Here is a 17,329-nt window from a genome sequence, read left to right as displayed (position 1 = left end):
CTTATACAAAAGGTTGGGTTGTCTATACCTGTAGTCCTAGTTTTTAGTGTTCCTAGAGGGTACTGCATTCAAACCTTGCCTAACAGCGGCTATCTCGCGCTATACCAGATCTCCGGGACTGTTGTCACTGTGGTCGCACCGTCCAGTTAAGGACTTTGGGGGACTGTTCCGCTCGTTCCCACCGGTGAAGGCTCCAGCCTTGGCATGAGAACTCAATGTGACTAGGCTCATGAAGGCTCCATTCGAACCTATGCATTCAGCTCTGCTCAAGTTTGTCGTGGAAGACATCGTGCCTCGTTGCCATCACCAAGACGAGTAGGTGAGATCCAGGCCCTGTCATGCAAGCGGCCTTACTTGACTTTTTACGAGATGAGGGTGGTGTCATGATGCCTACCCCTGGGCATCCAGATCAAGCCCATCAGCCCCGGGAGCAGTCATCCAGGTATTTAATAAAACCCCATCAGCCCCGGCTGGGGGCTGTCTGGGTTCAGTCCTGGCGCCATAGGCGCCAGGCTCATAGACTTTACTTACCTCATGCAGACCATGCTACAAATGAATCCAAGCCAACGTGAGGCCTGGATGGGACTATTGTTCTACAGGGACTATGTTTTACTCGGGTGTGGTTCTAGGGACTTCTTACCTGGAACTACTTTGGAAGCTATTTAAACCACGCCCGAACAGCAGCACATGCTTCATGTTGTTCTGCATCCAGCAGCGTAACGCTCACCGTGCCTGCAGTCAGCATCCAGTCTTCAGCCACGCCCGTCTCAAATCCAGAGCTCCTAGCAATAGAAGAAAGAAGGAAAGGTATAGTTCAATCCTTACCTGAATTCCGGATCCATCACGTCTTCGAACTTGAAAAGGACATTATTCTACACACGTCGCATTGCCAGCTGCAGCGCCGCGCCATACTCGCCAGTCCTCACAGCATTTTTCGATCCGGCGCAGCCTCCATCATTTTCTCCGCCGAATTCCACCATCTAGGGGACAAAAGAAACATAAGGTGAGCCGAGAGAGCCAACAAATGCAACCTCTCCACCATAGACTTACCTGATTAACAACCAGAGGCATTATTCTGTAACAAACCGCAACTTCTTACGCCGCACTCTTACCTCAACACCATCAGCTGCCACAAGACAATCTTCCCTTGGACCCAGCTGCAACACAAGAAAGGAATGTACAAGAGTGAACATCGGACATATATAACTCTTTGAACTTTATACTTATGGGTGCTCGCCTGGAACCTCGGAGTCAATATTCATCCGGAACTCTTCCAACGCCCTCAAACCAGTGAAGTAACTGGTATCTACGCGCCCCTGCATTCCACGCAGGATGGAGAGCTCATCATTTACAAACATAAGGTGAGCTTACAGAAAGTGAATATCGGTGGTGATTAGTGGGGAGAACAGTGGGGTGCCATTACTAAAATCCACCGGTGGCTGAATCCCTTTCTCCACTTGCAGGAGAATATTTGTACGGGTCAAGCAGACGAGATTAGGCGGTCCAGTCTGTCATCTCTGCACTACGCTTCACGTTGGAGGAGGTTGCAGCTGTCTGGGTCCGATCGACGCCCCTGTTGGAGCCAGGTGAGCGTAACAGGTGGTGCTGCGGACGCACCCCTCTTTCATGCTCAAGCTTCCATCAGAATTTGATCTCAACAAGCCCTTGGTGTTGCCTGTTTTTTCCGACGCCTTTGTCACCGGCTGAAAGGACTTTGCACTTGCTGGATGTACCTAGAGCGCTGAAGTGTTGTGTCCCGGACAAAGTTTCCGGAAAACTTATCTGCTTTTTGTGAACTTTGGTCCTGTTAACCATGGGAAGGCACTGTCCAAGGCTTCCATTTCCAGGTGGCTCTCCTGCTGTATCACTTACTGTCGCCACTGTGGCAAACCGACCGCTGCCTTGCCCTCCGAGAGCCCATTCTACCAGAGCGATCGCTGCTACAACGGCGTTCCTGTCTAGTGTGCCCCTGCTCGACATCTGCAGGGCTGCCACATGGAGGTCAACACACACGTTCACGAAATTCTACTGCGTCGACCGGTATTCCAGGGTGGAGTCCAGAGTCTGCCAAACAGTACTACGCAACCTGTTTGCTTGAAGGTGAGCCTGGTGAGGAGGTAAGAGATTGCTTCTGTTGAGCCTTGCCACCTCCCGTGGTTTATGCATGTACTGCTATGTATTCTTTATTTATGAGCATGTGAATCCATGCTACACCCCATGCTGGAGAAGGAACAAGTTAACTGTTCTCCAGCATGGATCTGGCATGGATTCACATGCAAACCCTCCCGCCTGCCCCTATGCTGCTCTTCCCTTGGTCCTACTGCCACTTTATGTGCACCCAATTCTGAAGATGGCTGCCAGAGGAGGATTTTAGGTAGACTGCAGTCATTGGCTGGGGGCAGTATGACCCAGACTTCAGTGATTGGTTTATAGGAGAAAGACAGTTTAGAAAAGAAACAAACCGTTTTTTCTTTTACCAAGGATTCCCAGCCTGACGGAATATTCATGAGCATGTGAACCCATGCTGGAGAACAGTTAAAGGGAAGTAACTTGTTCCTACTTTCATATTTCAATGTTGCCATTGCACAGAAAAGTACCTTGAGTTCAAGTTGGGACACTTGGTATCAGTTCAATGTTCTCTCCTTCGGCATTGCCTCAAGAGTGTTAACAAAGGTACTAGCGGTGGCTCATCTGCGCAGGCAATCCTTCCCTGTGTAGCCTTACCTAGATGACTGGCTCCTAAACGGAGCCTCGGACGGAACATGTCTGGGGAATACCCAGAGGACAGTAGATCTCCTTTTTAATCTGGGGTTCTCCATCAACGAGAAGAAATCTAGTCTGGTGCCCAGCCAAGTCAAACAGTTTCTGGGAGCCTTAATTCGGAAAGAAGACTCTAGTCTTCCCCTCCGAGATGGTTCAAAACCTGCCCCTTTTGTAGCCAGTTGCTGGGTAACCGTACACAGAGCCATGTGGCTGGTGGGTATGATTGGATCCTGCATCTTCCTAGTTCCACACACACGTCTGTGCATGTGCCCCATGCAGGAGTGGTTCTCGAGCCAATGATGTTAGGCCAGCGTCCAGTGAGGCGATCTAATGGTTGTATCGACAGCTCTCGTTCAGTCTCTGCAATGGCGGTCAAAGGAAAACCTTCTGCAGGTAAAACACTTCTGCAGGTAAAACCCTTTACCACCCTCGCAGAAGAGGCCATTCTCACCACGGACGCCTGTCTGGGCAGGGAGCGCAACTCCTACACAGTGCACAGCATGTAGTCCCCATCAGCATCCAGTCACATCAACCTGTTGTACTTGCAGTGTTCAAAGCCCTAAAAGCCTTTCAATCGCACCTACTGGGGAAGACAGTTGTCCGTAACAGACAGCACAACGGCCATGTACTACCTGAACAAACAGGGGCACTCTCTCCAGGGCTAGCCAAACTGTCCCAGTACATTTGGAAGTGGGCACTTAAACACATGTTCCTACTAACACATGTTCCAGGGAGCACATTCTAGTCAACGTCTCTGCAGAATGGAGTTTTGTAGACATCGACTTGTTTGCTACGCTGGATAGCGCTCAATGCCCAGATTACGGCTCTCGGTACCCACAGAGGATGTCCAAAGGGAACAGTCTCTGGCTAACAAGGTCTGGAAGATGTGCCTATGCTTTCCCCCGGTTACCCTTCTCAACAGGATAGTGCACAAGATGCACCAGGAACAAGTCGCGATCCTGGTGGCACCAATGTGGGCTCGACAGCCATGGTTCTTTCCTCCTAGGAAACTGCCATGTCCGTACAACATGCTGTTGCAAGACGTAGGAAAAACATTGCATCCGTGCTCCCAAAAACTCAATTTATTAGCTTGGCCCCTGAAGTTGGGCATCTCCAACTTCATCAAAGATGTATCAGCATAGTTAAAGCGACACGGAAACCTAACACCAAACATTGTTAGTCCAATAAATGGAAACGTTTTATCTGGTGCAATACCAAAAACATCAATCCCATTGACTGTTCTAAAGATGTAGTCTTTTAGCGAACACCTTTTTAGACTCTACGTGTTTTGAATTCCCTAGTGTTCCACCTTGTGGCCTCTCTGCGTATACCACATCTCAGAGCAAGGTTTTATGGTGTGAGATTCCTGTGATTGAGGCCTTCATGGAAGGGCTAAAGAAACTTCACTCTCCTATCTCCAAGCAAACTCCAGATTAGACTTAAATGTTGTTATCACAAGATTAGTGGGACCTCCTTTTAAACCAATGCCACAAAGATACAGTGGTTTTGCGAACCAATCTATTAAACGGTCCTATTTTCTTTCAGAACCCCATTAACTCAGCTGAAAGAAGCCTTCATACTCATGTTAGGGGGGGTGGTGTACTACCTTGAAAAGACAACTTCTGAGAAAAACAAAACCATTCTTGGTCTCAGTGGCAGCTGGTAGGGAAGGGGACCCTGTATCTAAATCCAGCCATTTCCAAATGGATAGTTAAATGCATCACACTGTTACTCTGACAGAGAGACGTACCCTTTACGCCTAGAACTCACTGTACTCTGAGCACAGGGATTACCATAGCATTCATTGCAAATGTTCCTCTAGATTCTATTTGCATCGCAGCAACTTCGAGTTCTGTTCATACATTCACTCAACACTACTGCTTAGACAGTGTCTGATTCTCAGGTGGCACAAGCAGTGCCAAGGCATCTCTTTGCTACTGTTCCTTCACACATCCCACCACCATCTGCTGGTACTACTAGCTAGTCTATGCACAGCATGTGATTCTAAGCAGATTCACAAGCATCAGAAGACCTGCATTACTCACCGTGATTGTATTTCTGATGATTGTATCTGCTTAGATTCACATTCAACCACTCTTCCTTCCCTCTTGGAGTAGAAGGAACACAAACATCTTACACCTTATTCTGTACTCGCCCTTTTGGAAGGCTCTGTCACGGCAGAACAAAAACTACCAGTGGCACCTCGGCCCGTGAAGGATTTTGGGTACATTACACGTGACGTTGGTGATAGTGTTAGTCAAGCCCATGTTGATGTCCCTTTTCAATCTTCGAAAAAAGATGCAATACTCCGGTCATTACCACTAGATGTCGGCCTATATGCACAACATGTGAATCTAAGAAGAAGCAATCATCAAAAATAAGATTATGGGGAGTAATGTATGCCGTACACAATCACTGGAGTAGGGCAAAATACACATTAAACACCTCGAAAGGAAGGTACAGATTAGTCTAAACAGTACAGTTCCACAGAGATACAATGCTAGCTTCAGGAGTCTATCCCTAAAGATGTATGATCAACATTTGGGCACAAGGCCCCAAAGTTCCATACAGTTTTATGAAGCTGGAAAAAATGAAGTTAGGGTCTCTGTGGTCCAATGAAGAGTTCGAAGTTTCAGGGGCAAGGTAATCTAACAAACGTGTTCCCAACTTTCGTGTGAACAAGCAATGGCAAAGCCACATTATTACATAATTTTATAGAAGTTATCAAAACTTTTAAGGGGTAATTGGGAGTTCAGGTAAGTATCGCTACAACTCACCCCCCAACCTCTGCTTCTTCGTAGGGCTTGGCAGATGTACTGGAGAGGGTCTGCAAGCGTTTTTCCACCGGCCGCCTCAGCCCTTGATCCTGTAAGTGTTGTAGGTTTGAGCACTCCAGATTGGCGACTAATGCTGATGCAAGTTCTTCTAGTTGGAAAATACAGAACAACTTGATGCAGGGCCCTCTGTGGACAGGACTGGACACAGGTAAGCAGTTTCAGACGACCGCCTCCGATGCACAGCGACGCAACGGGATTCACTTGCCGTGGACTTCACCCCCTTTCTCGGGTCCTCTTGATGGTAGGACCGCAAGTCTAGAGTAAGTCGCATGGTACAAGCTGAAGATCCCCCCCCCCCCCCCCAAGTTTCATTCCTCGACTCGGCGATGTCTGCAGCACGGTAGCCCAACTCTGAGCTGGTCAGCCACTGGGCATTCCAGGGGCACTTCCGAAGGCTCTTCTTCGTAGGAGTTGGATCTGATGTCGAGAGTAGATGTTCCCTCCACTCGAAGGGTCGCAGCTCCTTCACAGGACTGCTGGAGATAACCTAGAAGACAAGGCTCTACCAGGACAGCAGCAGAAGTTGGTTGCCAGGCCTCCTTCCAGCAGGTCTTTCAGCTGGACAGGATTCTTGGCGCCTTCAGTTTCTTTCAGGATTCCTCTACAGTGGGTGCACGGGTCGTCTTATCCCAAAAGCCAGTTAATAGCTGAAACGCCCACTAGCCAATGACAGGTCTTGCCCACACACCCCCAGCAGTGGTCCAACTGCTGCCACCAGCTTATTCCTTAGGCACACCTAGAGTAATCAAAAATCCTGTATGTGAATCTAGGGCAAAAGAACATGTGTACTCCATTGTAAGATGCATTATACAATGATAATTTACCAAAAGTGATAAGTTACTAGAAGTAGTAACTAACAAGACTAAAGGAAACCATGTTTCCTAGTACTGACAATCTGAAGGACATGTCTGTGTCCCCATGACCTACTGCACTGCAAAAAGAGGTCAGATGCAAAAATAATAGTAAAAAGTTTGGCGCTCCATAGAAATGGAAGGAAGGGTGCTGTAAAGAGAAATCTACCATAACACTGACCTGCATACTCTTGACCTAAAGATGTTTAAGCACAGTGGATCTATATTTCTGGGGCTTGGCCACCTTACCGACAGACCCTCGAGGGGCGACTGCACCGTCAGCGTAGGTCTGGCGGGTCTCGGTCCCGGAGTAGGTCCCACCATTCCTCTGCCTATTCGAGGCACTCACGGAAGCACCATTACTGGTCGCCTTTCTCGTCCGAGGGCTACGCCCATCGGCGGGTTGCTTGTCCCACCAAGCACTCCACTCCTGCGGATTGTGATTCATTTCGGCAGGAGATATTGGCCATTTTTCAGTCGCAGGGCTCCGTTCCGTCCGCGCCGTCGAAAGACGCCGGCCGTAACTGTGCTAGAGCCACCACTCGCACGTCTTCGGGCTTGGCGCGATCGAGCACCTTCGAGGTCTCGATCGGACAAAGTGGATCGCTCTAGACATGCCCGATCCAGGTCCTCGACACCCTTGAGACCGTCAAAGCCTGTGAGGTCTTCGAAGACTTCGGCGCCAAGGTTGTCGAGGGACTCTCTCGAGGCTCCAACTCCGAGGAAGCGGTCGACATCGGCGCCCAGGCTGTCGAAGGCCACGCTCGGGGCTCCGCCCTCGAGGACTGTGTCGAAGCCGTCGGCGCCACGCTCTATGTTGACGCCGATTCCATCAACGCCCTCGACGCCATTCAAGGCTGCTTTGTCGGAGGTACCCCGTGGCATGGTGGAACTCCCTAGAAAGGCTCTGGCCAAGTCTAAGAATGTCTTTGTCCCTTTTCCTGTGCCCGCATTGCAACCTCTGGATTATATTTCTGAGGTGGAGGAAGGGTCTGAGGGAAGAGGGCTTGGTTCCCGATGAGGTACCTGATGAGATTTTGTCTTGTCATAGCCAGCTTGAAGACCTGCGTCAGTCGTTGCACGACGCCAGTGGGCTGGACACCTCTCCGGAGGTGGAGTTCGGTAGGCCTGGCACCCACGCCGAGTCCTCGTACCGGCGCCTTATATCGAGGGTAACGGAATACTTGGGGGTGGTCTGCGCCACCAGTGGATTTTCTGCAGGATGACCTGACGGATATCCTTGATCAAGGTCCACCAACTGACCCGGTACTGCCATTCCATATGTCCTTGCAGAGAAGGGTGGCAGTGGCTTGTACTGCTCCGGAGAGTCTCCCGGCAGTGAGCAGGTCTTTGCCGAAGAAATATCGTCCAGCCAGTAGCGACCCAGCTACTGGACTACGCACCCCACTCCGGAGAGTTTGATGGTGCAGGCGGCTACGGCCCCGGCCAAACAGGCGTCGTACCCTACTATCCCTCCTGATAGGGACGACAAACGTTTTGATTGCTGGGCGAAGAAAGTGTTTTCTTCAGGGGGTATGGCTTTACAGGCAGCCAACTCCGTGTGCGCCTTAGCGCGTTTCACTCATACTCTGTGGAATTGTCTCTTTGGCGGCTGAACATATTCCCAGAGGGGAGGAACGGGATGGCTTTCTTGCTCTTGTTCAGGATGGCAAGGATGCAATGTGTGAATCTGTTCGGTCGGGTAAGGACGTGGCAGATTGCGTCAGCCGGTCCATGGCGGCGAGCACCGTAATGCGCAGATTTGCCTGGTTGCGGAAGTCGGGGTTTGCTCCCGATGTACAAGCCTGGCTCCTCAACATGCCCTTTGATGGTGAACATCTTTTTGGCAGCAAGGCTGACGAGAGCCTTGAGAGGTTGCAGACCTCCAAAGCTGCAGCAAAGTCGTTGAGCGCTGCAGTTCGCCAACCTCCACCTTTTTGTCCTAGGGGACAACCATGGAGGGGAGGTTCCTTTCGATATTACTCCTCTTTTGGTAGATCAAGGGGAGCTGCAAGTCAAAGGGGCAGCCGTTGGAGTACCAGAAGTGGAAAACAAGGTACTCGAGGTGCCAAAGCCGCTCGGGCAGTTGCCTCTTTGCCCTCAGGCAATGCCGCAGCCGCTCCAGCTCCGTCATGAGGCCATGTCCCATGGTTCACTGGTTGGTGGAAGGCTGGTGCAGCATCTTGTAGAATGGCGTGCCATTACTTCAGATGTGTGGGTTCTGGAGATCATAGCCCACGGCTAATGTCTTCTACTGTCTTCCTTTCCGGCAGAGGCCTCACGACAATCCACCAGGGAATCTCTTTGAAGAGTCTGGATCCGCTCCTTGCGCAGGAAATACAATCCCTGCTGGAGAAAGACGCCATAGAACTAGTGCCTGTAGCGGAGAGGAACAAGGGATGGTATTCCCCATATTTTTTTATTTCGAAAGACGGGGGGGGTTTGAGACCCATCATGGACTTGCACGGTTTGAACAAGCTCCTCAGGAAGGACAAGTTCAAGATGGTTACTCTTTCTCAATTCCTCCAGGCCCTTCAACTGCAGGAATGGTTGGTGTGTCTCGACCTCAAGGACACTTATTTTCATGTGCCGATCCATCCCAAGCACAAGTACCTGAGGTTGGCGACTCGCACTTCCAGTTTCGGGTCCTGCCGTTCAGATTGACCTCCGCCCCGAGAGTCTTCACCAAGCTCATAGTGGTGGTAGCGTATCTCAGGAAAGCGGATTCACGTCTACCCCTACCTGGACGATTGGTTGATCAGGGCGCGCTCTCCCGAGCAAGTTCTGGATCATCTGTCCGTCATCTGCCATTCCCTTCACGAGCAGTGCTCGACACGTCCCTGGGGCAGTGTTTCCCCTCCCCAGGTGAGGGCTCATCACATTCAGCGGATGGTGCACAAGTTTCAACATGCCCAGAGTCTCCCGACTTTCGAGTTCTTGTGGTTGCTCGGCCTCATGGCATCCTGCATTCTTCTGGTGCCAGAGGCCAGGTTGCAAATGAGATCTCTGCAATGGGCCCTCAAGATGCAGTGGTCACAGTCCTCCGGCAGGATGTCGGACCCCAGTCAGGTGCCAGCCTTGGTCGCCCGGGAACTTCTGTGGTGGGCCGTCAAAGGCAATCTGATGAGGGGGTGCTCTATTTTGGCTACTCTGGCCGGAGGTGATGATCGTGACGGACGCATCCCTCACGGGATGGGGAGCTCATGCCAACGAGTTGACTGTCACCTGTTGTTGGTCTCCGGAGTCCAGACTATCAATCGGTTGGAGCTGAGGGCCGTCAGGCTTGCCCTGAAGGGTTTTCTGCCGACTGTGCGAGGGAAGAATGTCCTGATTCTGACGGACAACACAGTGGCCATGCACTACCTCAACAAAAAAAGGGGGTGGGGGGGGCAGGGTCACTTCATCTGTGCAGGGAGGCTATGCAGCTCTGCTTCTGGGCTATCCAGCAGGACATTTTGATCTCAGCAGTTCATCTGGCCGGAGACGAAAAACGAGACAGCGGATGCTCTGAGCAGGCAGAGCGCAATCTCTCACGAGTGGGAGCTGGCTCAGGTGATTCTCCTGGAGATGTTCGCCCTTTGGGGGACCCCACAAGTGGGTCTCTTCGCCTCCAGTGTCAACCAGAAGTGCGAAAGGTTCTGCTTGCAGGAATTTCCTCCAAGAGGAGCCTTAGGAGACGCGTTTGTGGTGGAGTGGTCCTTCCCTCTGCTGTACACGTTTCCTCCAGTCCCCTTCATCGCGCAAGTGCTGCAGAGGTTACGGAGGTTCAGTTCCTGGATGATCCTCATTGCTCCGGCATGGACCCAGAGAACGTGGTACCCGGACCTCTTCGACTTGTCCATCTGCCCTCCATGCCGTCTTCCCTACCGAGACGATCTCTCCCAGGAGGGGGGGGGGGGGGGTCAGGTTCTCCATCCATAGGTCAGATCCCTCAACCTTCACTCTTGGCTTCTGAAAGGTTGAGGTATAAGGATTGGGACCTCCCTGAAGACGTGATGGTGTTGCTTTCGGCCAGACGGCCTGCAACAAAGTCCCTGTACCATTGCTGTTGGAGAAAGTTCTGTGACTGGTGCAGGGTTAAGAATGTGGATCCTTTTTCATGTGACATTCCTGTGGTTCTGCCTTTTTTGCTTTCGTTAGCCCACAAGGGCCTGCAAGTGGGGGTACCATTAAAGATTACCTGGCAGGTTGGCCACCAGGGGGCGCGCGGATGTACACCTCTTCCGTGTGAGCTCTTGCCAAATGGAATGAGCCCCCACTTTTAGACCCTCCCCCCCCCCCCATATAAGAGGAAAGTCAGTCTGACGCTGCATGAATGCCCCCTACCCATCTGGAGAAATTTTTGAAGAAAATCTGACAACGTACATCCGAGAAAACAGCAGAGGAAAGTTGTGGGGCGGCGAGCAGAGTCCGACGCTGATGTCTTTGGAGAGGTGAGGGGCCACGTCGGAGGCCGTCCCCCGCGCCGCGACTCTGGGGGAAAAAGCCTCAATATCACGATTCTCCACAAACTCCGTAACGCTGAAATGGTGACGCAAGCCCGACTCCAGACGGGCTCCCAATCTACCAGCACACTGCGCCTTGGCGCGCGTAATATCCCCGGAGGAACCCATGAACATCGGCCCCGCAGGCCCAGAGGCCCGGAATTGCTACAAATCAAGAGAAATCCCCCCCCCCTGGGAATCTGGAATCGGGAGACCTGGCATTTGAGGACACATACCTCCTGATAGCACCAGGAGAGTTACCCTGGGCCTCCGAATTCGGCGGAGTGAAATCAGCAGCCAGGTGAGGAATCGTAGCATGCCCCAGCCAGAGCCGGCGAACCCATAAGTAGTAACTGGGCCGCGGCGGAGGCTTAGCCCAGTGCACCTACACCTCTCGCCAGAAGAACAGAGAACTCGCTAGACCCAGAAGCGCTACTGAGACGCTCCCGGCCCTGTTTTGAGGCCGGGCCGGGTACTCTAAAGGTGTCTACCCCAGGCCCAGAGCTGAGACCGAGCCGGCGATAATCGACGGCTGGCGCCCTCTATACTACAAGGCTCCCACGCGAGGAAACGTGCAGCAACGCAAGCCGGAGACGCATTGACATCGCGGAGAACAAACGGAGATTCACAAACTAGAGGGCCCAGGTGAAAAGTACACCTTCCCAATAAAGGATACTATCAATCTTACAGTAAAAGACACAACGGCGATCCAGGCTCCAGAGGCAGGAGTCACAAGTGGCAGAGGTACAGCGGTGAATCAGACAAGTGTGAATGAGACTGGGCTGTGGTGCAAAATATTAGAGTTATCTGCTGATCAACCCCGCCCTACAACCTAACACTGGATACCGCTACAGAAGTTTTCAAAACAAACGGTCCTGGATGCCCGCCAAGTTGGCTCATCCCAAATGAACTAAGACTCCCAAGCCTGGCATCATTAAGACAGCGCTCCCAAGCAACTAGGAAAAGTCTCCAAGAAGAGGAAGGCAGCCTCAATGAATGACTGATATCCACATCAGTCTTGTACCAAACTGACATTAAACCTGAAGCAGGTGATCATAAATCCCTCACACGAACCTGCCCTTCCTACCCCCAATAATGCCTCCCCCCATGAGAAAAGTGAATAACTTGGACACTAGATCTGGAAACAGAACACCCTCCTCGGAGCCCATCAACCAGACCACACCAAACCGCGATTCCTGGAGCCGCATCACAGGTTGAATGACAAAAGGAGGCAGTAAAGATCGGGCCCGGCAGACGCTGGAAACTGCATCCCCCCCACCGTACGATGTCAACCCATCAAACACTGCACCCTCACCACCCAGATCCTTGAAGACCCCATTAAGGAGAGAAGGTGTACGAACCTGCAACAGAAGCTCGCTATCTACGTATACACCCCAGGAAATCACTGCACCTCTGTTCACACGATGGCTTCCATGTCAGGCTCGAATGTGGAGACTGCAGCCACAAAAGGAGATTGTTGCCCTACTGACAGAAATCAAAAGCATGGGGGTGAACATAGGAGGGAAAATTGACAAACTTACACAACGCCTAGATAATCTACAGGACAGACTGGAAGGAGTTGAGGACAACCAAGCCTCTATAGACTCATTAGAAACACAACTAGCCCACAGAATAACAGACTTGGAGCAGAGGGAAGAAGAGTTCAGACTCAAAATGGACGATTTGGAAAACCGGGAAAGAAATAATTTGCGCTTCTTCTGGATTCCAGAATGTTAGGCAGAAACCTGTGCAGTTCCCTTAGGGACCACTGCAAAAAGACTACAGGTGTTGGTAGTAAACCCAATTGGTAGCAGTCTGTACCACCCAGATTTACCTGGTAGCTGTGGCTGAGCAGTCGGACTTCTCTCAAGAAGAGTTAGGCAGTATATAGAGTATACAAATTATGTACAAGAATACAGTAGCACAAGCAAACGCTGACCAGAGCTTTGGTATAAAAGTATAGAATTATTTATTTAAAAACAGTTGTAAAAATACACTGGCACTAATATGTCAAGCAAGTTCATACAGTCATTAGAAATATATACACCTCCCTGATTAATTATTCGACAAGTCTTAGGAAAAGAACACCACTTATCAAATACGGAGGTGAGCGCTTAACCAAGATGGCACTCCAGTAATTATTTTAAAAGGGAGGGAAAAGGCAGAAATAGAAAAGCACACAATACCAACTTTTTTTTAAAAGAACCACAGCAAGGCAAGAAAGGCAGAGTCTACTGTAGAGCAAGAAAGTTCATAGGCCAGGCCCACTCTTGGAGAGAGCAAGGTGGAATGTGCCCAAGATCACACAGTTGAAGTACACTTTAGAAGTCTTTGCAGATAGTGCAAAAGAAGTTGAATCAGTTCAGAAAAGTTAGTTAACAGGTCCAAGGTCACCCCAGGATAGAGAGTCAAGGATTTACGGGACACCTTGAACAGTCTGTTGCAAGGGAGACCAGGCGGGACACAGTACCTGAAATGGTGAGAAAGCTCCAGCGGGGGCAGTTGTTTCTGGCAGCGGATGCAAGTCGGTGCTTCGTCCAGGGGAAGTGAAGATCTTGACGTGGAGGAAAGCTGGAGGTCGTTGCACTGCCAGGGAAGAAACCAGCCGCCAAGTTTCTCGGTTAAAAGGTACTACCCTTTTATTCGCGGTAGTCGTGAAGCGTGGCTATCCGGCCGCCGGGGTGCTTGCCACGGGCGATTCGACCACGAGACGATCCAGGAAGACGAAAAGAGGGCGAACTGGTTAACCCCACCAGTTCAAAGGAAGAAGACTCTCCAGGATGAATATCTTCTCTGTCGTCGGGAAGTGGTGAGGCGGTTCAGCAGGGCTCCACCAGTGGTGGTGTTGCAGGTCGGCTCAGCTTCTCCCTCTTCGGATTCTTGAGGTCCTGTGGCGACTTCTGAAGTTCCAGTCCCCAAAGCCCTGCTTTAATGCAGAAAACCCCCATTCACCAGTCCTAGCTCTCACTCAAACATGCTAAGTGGTGAGCCGGGCGGCTCACCACTGGGCCAATCCCACAAGAGTGCGACTTGAGTTGCCGAGGCAACTCAGCCCAGGGTGCCTATTCCCCCCCCCCGCCAATAAAACCTGTAGACCCAGACAGAGTGGCACCACTTTTGGAGGCTTCTGTGCAGAAGCCTCCAAAAGTGAACACATTAAACACATTACAAAGTCAAAGGACATGCTCAAATCATGCCTAAGAGTGGGACAAAGAGTCTCACTCTTAGCAGGAGAAAGAAATAAACCCCAAAAATCCAGCAAAGCTGCTGGGGTACTCACTAGATTTGGGATTAGCCTATACAGAGAATCCTCCCTAACACAGAACAAGACTGGGAAACGGAGGAGGATCTTAAAAGCAAACTTCATGACATCAAACTGCTAGTTGCAGATGAAGACATCGACAAACCCAAAACTGAACACATCCATAAAGCTGGGGGCCCTCCTGGAGGCCCAAGGTCAGTCCTTGCCCGGTTTCACCGATACCAGGACAAAAGGCCAGGTCTTGGAAAAGGCAAGGAATGGGAGTGCCATTACCCCAGGAGGAGCACAAATAACGATATATCAGGACCTCTCTGCCCTGACTCTAGCCATCAGAATAATGTGCGCACCCCTCACGAAATGGCTCAAGGCAAGGGACATGCGCTATAGATGGGGGTACCTCTTCTCCCTCTTTTTTGAGCATGAAGCCTCGAAGATCAGGCTGAGCTCGGAAAAGGAAATCAAAGCATGTATATTGGATTTGTTGGGCGTACAAGGACAAGAGGAAGATCGGGACGAACCAATGAAGAATGAAAGAGAATGGCGGATTCAAGGCCCAAGGAGGAGAAAGGTTCAAGGTAATATCGTAGAGGCAACATCTCTCCTGATGGGGGGGCAATAGCATCCTAAGAACAAGGTACACTTAATTCGAATGTCTCTTGATTTTAAAGGGACCGAATATCAACAGTTGAGATACCTCAGAAATAAGCGTTTGACTTTAAATTGGCTTATCATTTCAATGGGAGGTTAGTGGGGGCTCATTCGTTATGATTTTATTTTGACAAAGACTGAAAGGCAACGGTCTCCACCGGTGGTTCAATAACGGGCAGTGCTTTGAACTGGGCTCGATCGGACACCACCAAATTGGGGGAAGGGAGTGGGGAGGGAAACTGAGGCATGGGAAGACGATAAGAAAAGGGTCAGTGCAGAATGTGAGGTAAATGGAAATGTAATGTGGTCAACTGAGAAGATGTCTTGGTGGATACGGTCAGATGCTATATATATGAGACTCTATAACTATGACTGCTAAACCCCACATGGGGGGGCTCCATAAGGGTGGGTAGACTCATTGTCAAGGGACTTAACTCACCGACCAAGAGATCGCTTGTGTTCAGAGAATTCCGCAAATCGAATATTGATATTCTCCTACAAGAGACTAAATATATGAAAGGTGATGAGAGGGTGGTACTGGGAAGACGGAGCGGGATAGAAATCTGGGGCTCTGGCCCGCTGAGAAAAGGAGGAGTGGGAATCCTCATCAAGAAGGGAATAGACTTCCAGATCACTAAGATGTGGTCGGATACTGAAGATGGAGCTTTATTAGTGACAGGATCCATTGGAAATGTGGCCACCACGATCGCCACGATTTACTCCCCCAATGTCAGTCACGCCAAATTCATATCCAGAACAATCCCCAAACTTATGCTAGAATCCACTGGGCATGTCATTTTAGGAGGCGACTAACATATGGGCAGATCCCGCTCTTGATCGAAAATCCACCAATCCTGACATGCAAAATAAAGTGGGAGAAGAGCACACAAATTTCATGGATATGATGAATGTGTATGGAATGATGTATGGAGACAAAATCACCCCAATGAAAGGGGCTACACCTTCTCAACCCCACACAACACCTTTACTCACATTGATTATATCTACCTCTCAAAAGATGTATATGATGCCACAACACACACAGAGCTCTCCCCGATCACGTGGTCCGACCACGATATGGTGATCGCAGACATACAATGGGAACATCTACCGACCAGGGGCGGGAAATGGAGATTTAATGAGTCCTTATGGAAGGATCCCGTCTTTAAAACCGAGTTGGAAACGGAACTCACAGAATATTTAAAACTCAATGATACTGGGAAGGTCTCCAAACAAGTTGTCTGGGAGGCAGGAAAGGTAACCTGGAGGGGGATCCTCATGAGAGAGGGGGCCCGGGAAAAAAAGGGAGAGAGCCCTAATAGAAAGCAGACTTCGGAAAGAAATCTGTCAGGCGGGGAGGCCAGAGAAGGGGATACACTAGACATCAGCAAGATTCGTGAGGCAAAGGACAAAAGGGAGGAACTTCGCCTTCTAGAGCATGATCAAAGCGTACGCAAACTTCAATTACTTAGGCAAAAATTTTATGAGAAGGGGGATAAGGCGGATGCACTTTTAGCTGCTAGGCTAAGGGAACAACGAGCGGAACGCAGGGTACTAGAGATAATAGACGGAGGGCCTGATAGTGGGACATGTCAACCCTCCATCCCTGAAGCCTTTACAAACTATTACGAAACATTGTACACCCCAGAAACAGAACCAGATAAACCTAGTATCGAGGCCTACCTAGCAAACGTCAACATGCCCAAGGTATTGCACACTGAATCGACTCAATTAGAAACTCCAATAACTGGCAAAGAGATACTTAGGGTTAGCCTTTTTATCGCATTCTGTAAGTCCCCAGGAGAAGACGGGTACACGGCCAGATTATACAAAACCTTCAGTACCCAGCTCACCCCCTTTCTAGTTTACCTCTTCAATGAGATCCTAGAAATGGGAAAACCTGCAGACTCCTTCGTTAAAGCCCTCATAACAGTAATCCCAAAAGAGGGCAGAGACCCCAAGAGATGTGGATCGTACTGCCCTATATCGTTGCTTAACGTAGACACAAAAATGTACACAAGTCCTCGCCGCAAGACTTGAGTCACTTATGCCCCACCTCAACCACCCTGACCAAGTGGGTTTTATACTCGGCCCACAGGGAGCCGACTCCATGCGCAAGACCCTACCCCTGATCCATGCCTCCCAAGCCATGAACGATGACCCCGCTCTGCTTTCCATCGATGCAGAGAAAGCCTTTGATAGGATAGAATGGGGCTTTTTGATGAGTGTCTTGCGCAAGATTGGAATAGGCCCCAAATTTAGGAGAGGAATTCGAGCAGTATATACGGCACCCAAAGCTTCGGTGTTCGTAAACGGGGAATATTTGAAGTGGTTCGAATTAAAGCGAGGCGCCAGGCAGGGATGCCCCTTATCGGCGATTCTTTGGCCTTTCACTGGAACCACTGGCACAGAAGATAAGACACCCATGTGCAGGGAATGCTCTTAGGCCAGACTGAGTACAAAGTGGCACTTTATGCTGATGAC

This window comes from Ambystoma mexicanum, chromosome 3q, assembly GCF_040938575.1.
Source record: "Ambystoma mexicanum isolate Mex_15411 chromosome 3q, UKY_AmexF1_1, whole genome shotgun sequence".
NCBI classification, from domain to species: domain Eukaryota; kingdom Metazoa; phylum Chordata; class Amphibia; order Caudata; family Ambystomatidae; genus Ambystoma; species Ambystoma mexicanum.
Note: the sequence above shows the minus strand (reverse complement) of the source record.